Source organism: Suricata suricatta, chromosome 6, assembly GCF_006229205.1.
Source record: "Suricata suricatta isolate VVHF042 chromosome 6, meerkat_22Aug2017_6uvM2_HiC, whole genome shotgun sequence".
In the NCBI taxonomy this organism is placed as follows: domain Eukaryota; kingdom Metazoa; phylum Chordata; class Mammalia; order Carnivora; family Herpestidae; genus Suricata; species Suricata suricatta.
This window is the reverse complement of record NC_043705.1, coordinates 127,619,745-127,628,500: the sequence shown is the minus strand read 5'-3', so window position 1 is coordinate 127,628,500 and position 8,756 is coordinate 127,619,745. Positions and strand designations below refer to the sequence as shown.

The 8,756-nt window shown below is 34.9% G+C and overlaps 1 pseudogene; it reads right to left on the bottom strand.

Annotated features, from left to right (window-relative positions):
- Positions 1-1,009: 1,009 nt before the first annotated feature.
- Positions 1,010-2,195, bottom strand: LOC115293258 (annotated as a pseudogene).
- Between the last annotated feature and the right edge of the window lie 6,561 nt (positions 2,196-8,756).

Below are 8,756 nucleotides of genomic sequence, written 5' to 3'. Positions count from 1 at the left end.
ATTAACCTAGAAATGTTATTTGGAAATTACTAAGATATAAATAATCAATAAAAGGTTTAGATATAAAATATTTTTATATCTTATTTCTTAACCTGGAGCTTAATTTTCAATAATTTTTCTGATTTAAATCAATGTATAAGGATAGATATAAATTCATTTATTAGCCCATCACATATATTATTTTGTGTTCTATAAGTTAGCTTTTCATGCATAATAGTTGTTTGACCCCAAACTTTTTGTCCCAAATGTAATGTTTATAACAACAACCATTTATTTAGTTATGAGTTTGTGGCTTGTCAGTTTGGCTGGACTTGGCCGAGAATGTTTTCTGGTGTTTTGAAACTAGGCACAGTCACATGTACTCAGCTTTCGGTCAGTAACATACCCACATGTACTCAGCTTTCGGTCAGTAACATACCCATCTACCAACAGGGCATCAGACTGATGAAAAAGGTGCGTGCAGGCTTAATGGCATGGTGGCAGAAGGTTTCAAATGCAATAAGAGAAATACCCTTCAAAGTCCTGCTTGCTTTATGTTTTGCACTTTTCCTTTATCCATGGAGCTTCTCGTGGCCAACCTCAGGGTTAGTGTATAAGAGTATTACCAAAAGACAAAGATATAAAGACAGGAATAACTTATGGCCCACGTTGCATTTTGCCATACCTGCTGTATGTTACTTGAAAGTCCTCTTGCATACCCACTGTCCTCAATTTGAACAAAAACGGGTTCCCCCAAGAGAGCACCTAGGTCTGCTTTCCAAAATTCAGCTCATATTCTGATTGATAATGATCTCAATCTTCACTCATACTTAACCTCTCCAAAGAGTAGTCATGTGAAAATGACAACTTGGTCCTATAACAAAGTGGTGTATTTTAAAGTATAGGTCACTAATTTTATGTGAGGATATACATGGCTACATACAAATTAACTGATCAGGGAACAGCTTTTCAATGTTTAAAACAGAATAAGCTTCTGTATAAAGGCAACACTTTTGTGGCATTTTTAACTTTAAGATTCCTCTCCTTCATTACTTTCTCTTTCAACAAAATCTACATCAACCTCCTCAGTCCTTCCTCCGGGCATCCGTGTCCTCATGGGCCTCAGAATGCTCTTTTGCTTCCATCTTCACCCACAGAACAGGCACACTTGGCATATATCAGGTCAAACTTGTGGCCCTGGTGAGCCCAGGCCTCAGCAATGGCTGTGGTGTTGCTCAGCACATGCACTGCTCACCAGGTACCACAGTGGGGGGCTGGTAATTAATGCCAACTTTGAATCTGTGGGGTATCAGTCCACAAACTGGTTGGTATGCTTGGCCTTAATGGTGGCAATGGCAGCACTGTCATCTTTGGTCACCATGTTGCCATGGTACAACAGGAAGCAAGCCATATATTTACTATGACAAAGGTCACATTTTACCATCTGGTTGGCTAACCCAAAGCAAGCATAGGTGATCTGTGCCACAGAAAGCTGTTCATGGTAGGCTTTGTAAGCAGAGATGTCAGGAGCATATGCGACTAGAGGGAAGGTGGATGCAGGAATATGGAACCAGGTTGGTCTGGAATTCCATCGCATCAACATTTAGGGCTCCATCAAATCTGAGGGAAGCAGTGATGGAGGACACAATTTAAACTAATAGCCTATTTAGGTTATTGTAGGTTGTATGTTCAGTATCAAGGTTTCAACAACAAAGGTCATACATGAACTAATTGTCTACCATAAGGCACAATCAGAGTGCTCCAAGGTGGTGTGGGTAGTGAGGATGGAATTGTAGGGCTCAATTACAGCTGTGGAAACTCCAACTTGAATTTCTTGCCATAATTGGCAGAGACGCATTCCATCAGCAGAGAGGTGAACCTGAAACCAGTTCTCCTCCAAATTGGTAGACAACCAAAAAGCCTTGAAGACCTGTGCTCTAGTTGGCCAGTTTCCAAATTCAGTCCAAGACAAGGTAAAAGATTTTGTTGCCAATGGTGGACCACTTTTAGGCATAGTTATTGGCGGCATCTTTCTTGCCTGTGATGAACCGCTCAGGGTGAAAAAGCTGGCAGTAGATGCCAGTGTGAACTTCATTGATGACTGTGGGTTCCAGGTCTACAAACATTGCCCAGGACACAAGTTTGCTAGCACCTGTCTCATTGAAGACAGTGTGGAAGGAGTCATCTCCTCCCCCAGTGGTCTTGTCTCTTGGCATTTATATATATATATATATATATATATATATATATATAAATTGCAAAATACTCCATGTATATTTGTGTAGGTCTCTTTTTCGCTAAACTTATTACTGTATAAATCCATTGTTGATGATGTAGATCTGGTACATTGACTGCTAGATGATCGCCATTGTATTCTATTTTATTTTATGAGTATACTGTGCTTTATGGAATGCTCTGAGGATGAATGTTGGTGTGCACATGGATTATACATTGTATGTATCAGTAATTTTAAAAACAAGTAAACAGCTTTTCTTGAATTAATTAGAGCTAGATAAACTGATATTATTAATGTGTTAGTCATCATGTTTTCAAATGACACCTATCTCCTATATAAATATAAATGATAATGAATAGATAACTCGAAACTCATTATAAAACACGATATCACACAGATTTTCTCTAGCTATTTTATAGTTTTACATTTTATATTAAGATTTATGATCTACCTTGAATTAATTTTTGTATAAAGTGTGAGACAGCTTATAAATTAATTATTTTGCATTTGGAAAGTAAGTTGTCCCACTGCCATTATTTGAAGACATTAAGTTTCTTTGTTGAAATACCTTTGTATTTTTATGATGAACCAAATCACTCTATGGTGTGGATTATTTTGGGTCTTTATTCTGTTCCATTGACTTATGTCTTTATTCTTTCACCAATACAGCAGTATCTTTATTATAATAGTTTTATAGTAAATGCTAAAATCTAGAATTATGGCTCTTCCAACTTTGTTCTTTTTCAGAATGGTTTGGAGGTATTATAGTTCCCTTTTCCTTCTTAATAAAATTAGAATCCATCTTGTCAATATCTTTGATTTTTCCTGAGGTATCAGACAATTGCCTTCTCATAGTGTCATTACATAGTCTTTACTCTGGGTGCACATCCTTGTGTATCTGCTTCTTTCAAGGACACAAGTCATATTGAATTAGGGCCCCACTTTCATTACCTCATTTAAACAAATTATCTACATAAAGACCCAAATGCAATCACATTACAGGTTAGTATTTCAGCACATGAATTTTGGGGAGACATAGTTCATTCCATAATAGTGGGGAGCATTCAGTTTTCCACCATTAAGTAAGATGTTGGCTATAAATTTTTGGAAAATACACCTCATTAGGAAGGACAAAGAAAACACATTTCTATTTTGGTTAGAGATTTTTTATCAAGGATGAGTGCCAAATAGAGTCGAAAGCCTTTTCTGTAACTTTTGGAATGACTATACAATTTTTCCTATTTATGTTTTTGTGGTAAGTTATACAGGTTGATTTTTGCATATTGAACAACTTTTGTATTTCTATGATTAACTCCATTTGGTCAGAATGTATTATCATTTAATATATTGTTGGATTCAATTACAGAATATATTCTTGAGGATATTTACAGCTATGTTCTTCAGGGATACTGGTCTACAGATTCTCTTTTTCCAGTGTTTTTATCTGCTTTTGATATGTCGTACTCCTCATGTAAAACAGTCCCTAAGAATCCCCACTGGATAGTATTCATTGCCTAGTGCAGACCTCTCCCTTTGAGTAACTAGCTGCTGAATAGGGAGAATAGATCAGCACTGAAGAGTACCATCTGTGATTACAGAAGATTTTGACCTCCATGATGGTAACAGACTCTCTTATTCCTAGTTCTGGTGTAGCCAACTGTCATGTCAGAGAGTCCCATTTGGTGAGGACTGAGGGTTCCTCTAATGATTATGAAGAAAATTTCACTATAACTTTAATATGTTGACAATAATTGGAAAAGAAATAAGGAAGAACAGTTAATAAGATCCTGTAAAATAAGTCATGACAATTATAACAATGTTTCAAAAATATTATAGATACAAATGTTATGAATATATAAATTTAATATAATAACTTTAGCATTTGATCACTGATTGGGTAGTAAGTAATACACACTGTTTTATATTTAATCCATTGCTTACACAATCTAAGTAATTTCAGTAAGCTCCATAGAATAGCAACTTTCTTATAGATCAAAACCTATAAATGTAAAAGTATTAAAAAAGAGTCTTAAAGAAGTTTTCTTGGTATGACACCAAGTGATACTTGTCAGATAACAAACTCTCACTGGGAATAGTTCTATTTAAAAAAAAGCTGCATGTAAAATTTACATGATTAGTTTTAATACATATTAAAAAGAAAATACTATTCATAGTCAACAAATCAATAATAAAAAGATAGCAGGACAGTATATGTGCAAAGAATATAAAAGGGCAATTTACAAGAGAAGTAAAATGGCTAATAAACATGGGTAAAGTAGTGCAATATGATAAAAAATAAAGATATTAAATGTTAGCACTAATTTTATATCAGTGTTTGACTAATATTTTAGAAAATACTTTAAAATATATTGTTAAATATCAATAGTAGGGACAACACACTGTAACAGACTTGATGAGATTTATGATTGCTAACATATGCCTTTAGGGGAATTGGGCAGTATCTATTTATGGAAGACAAATAAACTTTAAGAAAGCAATTTCATGATTAAAATGAATCCTATGTAAGAGTAGGTATAAGTATCTCTCTAGAGTCACACAGATTTATATAGATCATAGCCTGACTGTATAATGTCATAATTTATAATAATAATAAATTCTAGTAGTCTGATTTAAATACTTATTTAAATGTATATTATAGATTTTATATTTTAATTTTTTTAATTTTTAAAATTGTTTTTTGTGGTAATTGTCTTTTATACTTTATATTAATGAGAGTATGGAAAGCATTTAATCACTATAGAGAAATGGCCATTATATTTTCAACAGAGATTAATAAAATGTATGTATAGTGTATATGTATAAAAATAATTTTTTTAACCATACACATTCCCCTAATGCTGGAGATCAGCTCCAGCAGGTCCAGGGTTCTTCTGAAGGATGGACGGTGTCGGCACGAAAGAGATGAGAATCGGTGAAGGGGGAAGGGAAGGAGAGAGCCACGAGTATCTTTCTGATCAGCAGGCAGGCATCTCTGCTCTGACCAGAGTCAGCTTTATCTATTTAAAAAAATGCATGGAGTACAAAACAGGAGTGGCAATTGTCTTAGAGAGTGATACCTGATGACAAATTCTTTGGTATGTAAAAATTTCCAAGAATATAGATTGGTAGAAGACTCATGCATAATCTTTATCAATAGTGATTGATCATAGGTCATTTAGATGCTCATCATATAGGGAAGGAAAGTGTCCTTAGCATTCATATACAAGGCAATGTTTTTAGCATAGCGAAAGCAAAGGTTAGTCCTTTGTGAGCAGGGTTCAATAGCCTGTTTTCTTGAGAGGAAATAAAACAGGTTTCTCAGGAAATGTAATATTTATTCCCATATACACAAAAGAAAAATTTCCTATAGTTTCCTTCACAAGGTACAGTTCAGAAATGGCTTCCAGCACCCTAAGTCCATAAGTCACTAAAGCAGATACTTCTAATATATAGAAGTGTATACTTCTGAAACTAAAAATTTAACCTGATCCCACTCATACATAAAGTATCTGCGTCTTCCCTCTTTCTATTCAGTTCTTTCTGGGCCCAGTTGAATTCTCAGAATTTCTATGCAAATCTTAACTCCATTTATCACCATATCTTTTATCTAAAATTGTTGGATGTTCCTTTGGAAGCCATCACTTACACATTTGCTCAATTAGCCATAGTGTCAGGGCCACTATTATATAATTAATACTTGTCTAATATTTGCTTAAAACAAGTTTTTATTTTCTAATGACATAATCAGTGCTTTCTTATAAGCCCACTGATGATTATCCAACTAAGCGTTAAAAATATGATATATTTGGTCAATGTACAGGAATTATTGGAGAAAAATGATCAAACTGAGGGTTAGAAATTTAGATAAAGAATTTTTTAAATTTTTATGGGTTTTTTAATTTTTATTTTTGAGAGACAGAGAAACAGCCCAAGCAGAGGAGGGTCAGAGAGAGAAAGAGATACAGAATCCAAAGACAGGCTCCAGGCTCTGAGCTAGCTGTCAGCACAGAGCCTGACATGGGGTTTGAACCCATGAACTGTGAGATCATGACCTGACCCGAAGATGGACACTTAACCAAAAGAGCCACCCAGGCACTGTATATCCCTCTCTCTCTGCCCCTCCTCCACTCATGCTCTGTTTCTCTCTGTCTCAATAATAAATAAGCATTAAAAAAATAAAATCATCTTACTTTATCAAGTGCTAATTAAATAAACCATGAAAATAAAATCACATTCTATCAGAACAATTTATAGGAATGTGAATAGATATACAATAATATTAGCCTACAGAATCTTGGCAGAAAAGGACAAAACTAAATTTACATAGTAAATTTCATCACAGAACATTTCCTTTGAGTCCTCTCATCAACCAGAACAAAACTATATTGTTAAACAAGTTTTATAAACCAATGGCTTAGTTAATATGTAGGTTTAATTACTGACTCCTTCATTTATTTCTGAAATCCCTTCCTTTTTCCTCTCCTAATTCTTTTCTCTTACATCTATTTTCTGTGTTCTCTTTAAGTAACTATTATAAATGAAGAAAAGGTGACTTAAACAGTTATGTGCCTTATCCAAGGTCATATACTTCAATATGTGCCAGAAATAAAATATAAATTCAAGCATGGCTAACGGTAAAATCAGCAATTTATTGGGCATTCAGGAAGAGCTGATTATGGATAATATTCATCTACCTATTAGAGAAATAATTAGGCTATTAGTGAATCAGTAAGGCTATTTTTTCATACAAATATTTTATGTATGTTGTTTGAAATACATGCAACACAGCAGAGGCTCCATAGAGCCAAAAGCATATGTTTAATATAGTTTCAGTTCTCATAGTTAGGAAAGATTATGTCATATTTTCTTTAACACATTAGAGCCACTACTGTTAAATGTCTCAAATAGGAATCTTCAAACAAATGTTATAGTCCGTGGAGTAATGGGGCGCCTGATGGCCCAGTCAGTTAAGCACCTGGCTCTAGATTTTGGCTCAGGTCATGACCTCACCATCATGAGGTCTAGCCCTGTATCAGGTTCACTGCTGGGTTTGAAGTCTGCTTGATATTTTCTCTCTCTCTCTCTCTCTCTTTCTCTCTCTGCTCCTCCTCTGCTTGTACTCCCTCTCAATAAGTGAATGGATGAATGAATGAATGAATGAATGAATGAATGAATGAATGAATGAATTTGTTATACTGGGAGTATCTAAGACACTTGCTAGTAACACTTAATTATTGGATTTATTTTAAAGTAATATCAAAGTGCTTTTCCTTATACTTTATTAAATTGCATTACTGCTACAACAAATTTAAAGGGTATTCGGTGGAGGGGGCCCAGGGGGGGCTCAGTTGGTGCCTCTGACTCCTGATTGCAGCCTAGATCATGATCTCAAGGTCCTGAGATTCAGCCCCAAGCTCAAGCCTTGCGTTGGCGCTGTGTGCTAGTCCTGGAACCTGCTTAAGAGTCTCTCCCTCTCTCTTCCCTTCTCTCTCTCACTCTCTCTCCCTCTCCCCAGCCCCTCCCCTACTCATGCTCTCTCTCTCAAAGGAAAAATAAATAGTAAAAGATAGTCAGTGGAAGCATTATTCTCTAATAAGAAAATTAAGATTTAATGCTCTTACGTTTTCATTTTTTGTACCTCTTTGTGCTGTTTGTGTTTCCCCATTAGCTTTTGTATATCCTTGTTAGAGCTCTATAGCTGAACTATGATTCAGTTCTGTATTTCATAGTTTCAGTGGTTCATAATATTTTTTAAATTTCTGGAATGATCCAGGAGCTGTAGTATAGATAGATGTATTTTGAACTAACTGCACACCCTGGGCCTTTTTTCCTAATTTTGGTTTGTTCATGATTTACATGGTAGTTCTATGCAGCTTGTGATTTATAAACAAACAAACAAATAAATAAATAAAATCATAGTTGCATGAAGGGCCGAGGAGTTGAAAGTAGAGAAAATTGCATTACATTTTCGGGATTTAAATGCATTCCCTGGGAGGGATTCTCTTTCTTGTCAAGCAGGAAAGATCCTTTTCATTCCACAGTATTTTTTACCATAAGATTCTGGGTGGCCATGAGTCATTTCTCTAATATCTATTTTACTAAAAATCAAACGCATAAGTAAACCTTAAAGGAAGATATATTATTGTGAATCTAAAAATAACAATAGTACATCAGAAATAGATCATTTCCTGAGTGTTTAAAATACCAGAAGAAAAGTGATATACCTGTCTAGTTAACTTAATTCTACTCCATATCTTTAGTTAGTATTTTCAAACTATTTCTAGGTTTATGTTTTGCACCTGCATGTAAATCACAGTGTTATTCACCTGAACAGCTTCTTTTGGGTGCCTTCCCAGATCAGAGCCATTTATACACAAAATGTTTTTTTGGCAGGAGACTTCTAAGTGAAGTAAACAGTCTTGATTGGTAGGTATATAAAACCCGCAAATGTACAGTTAGAAGGGAAGAGTTGGTACTGTAATTGTCCAAAAAGCAATGCTTGGCATTTGCGGAATGAAGTATTTTTATTGGATCTCTCTAT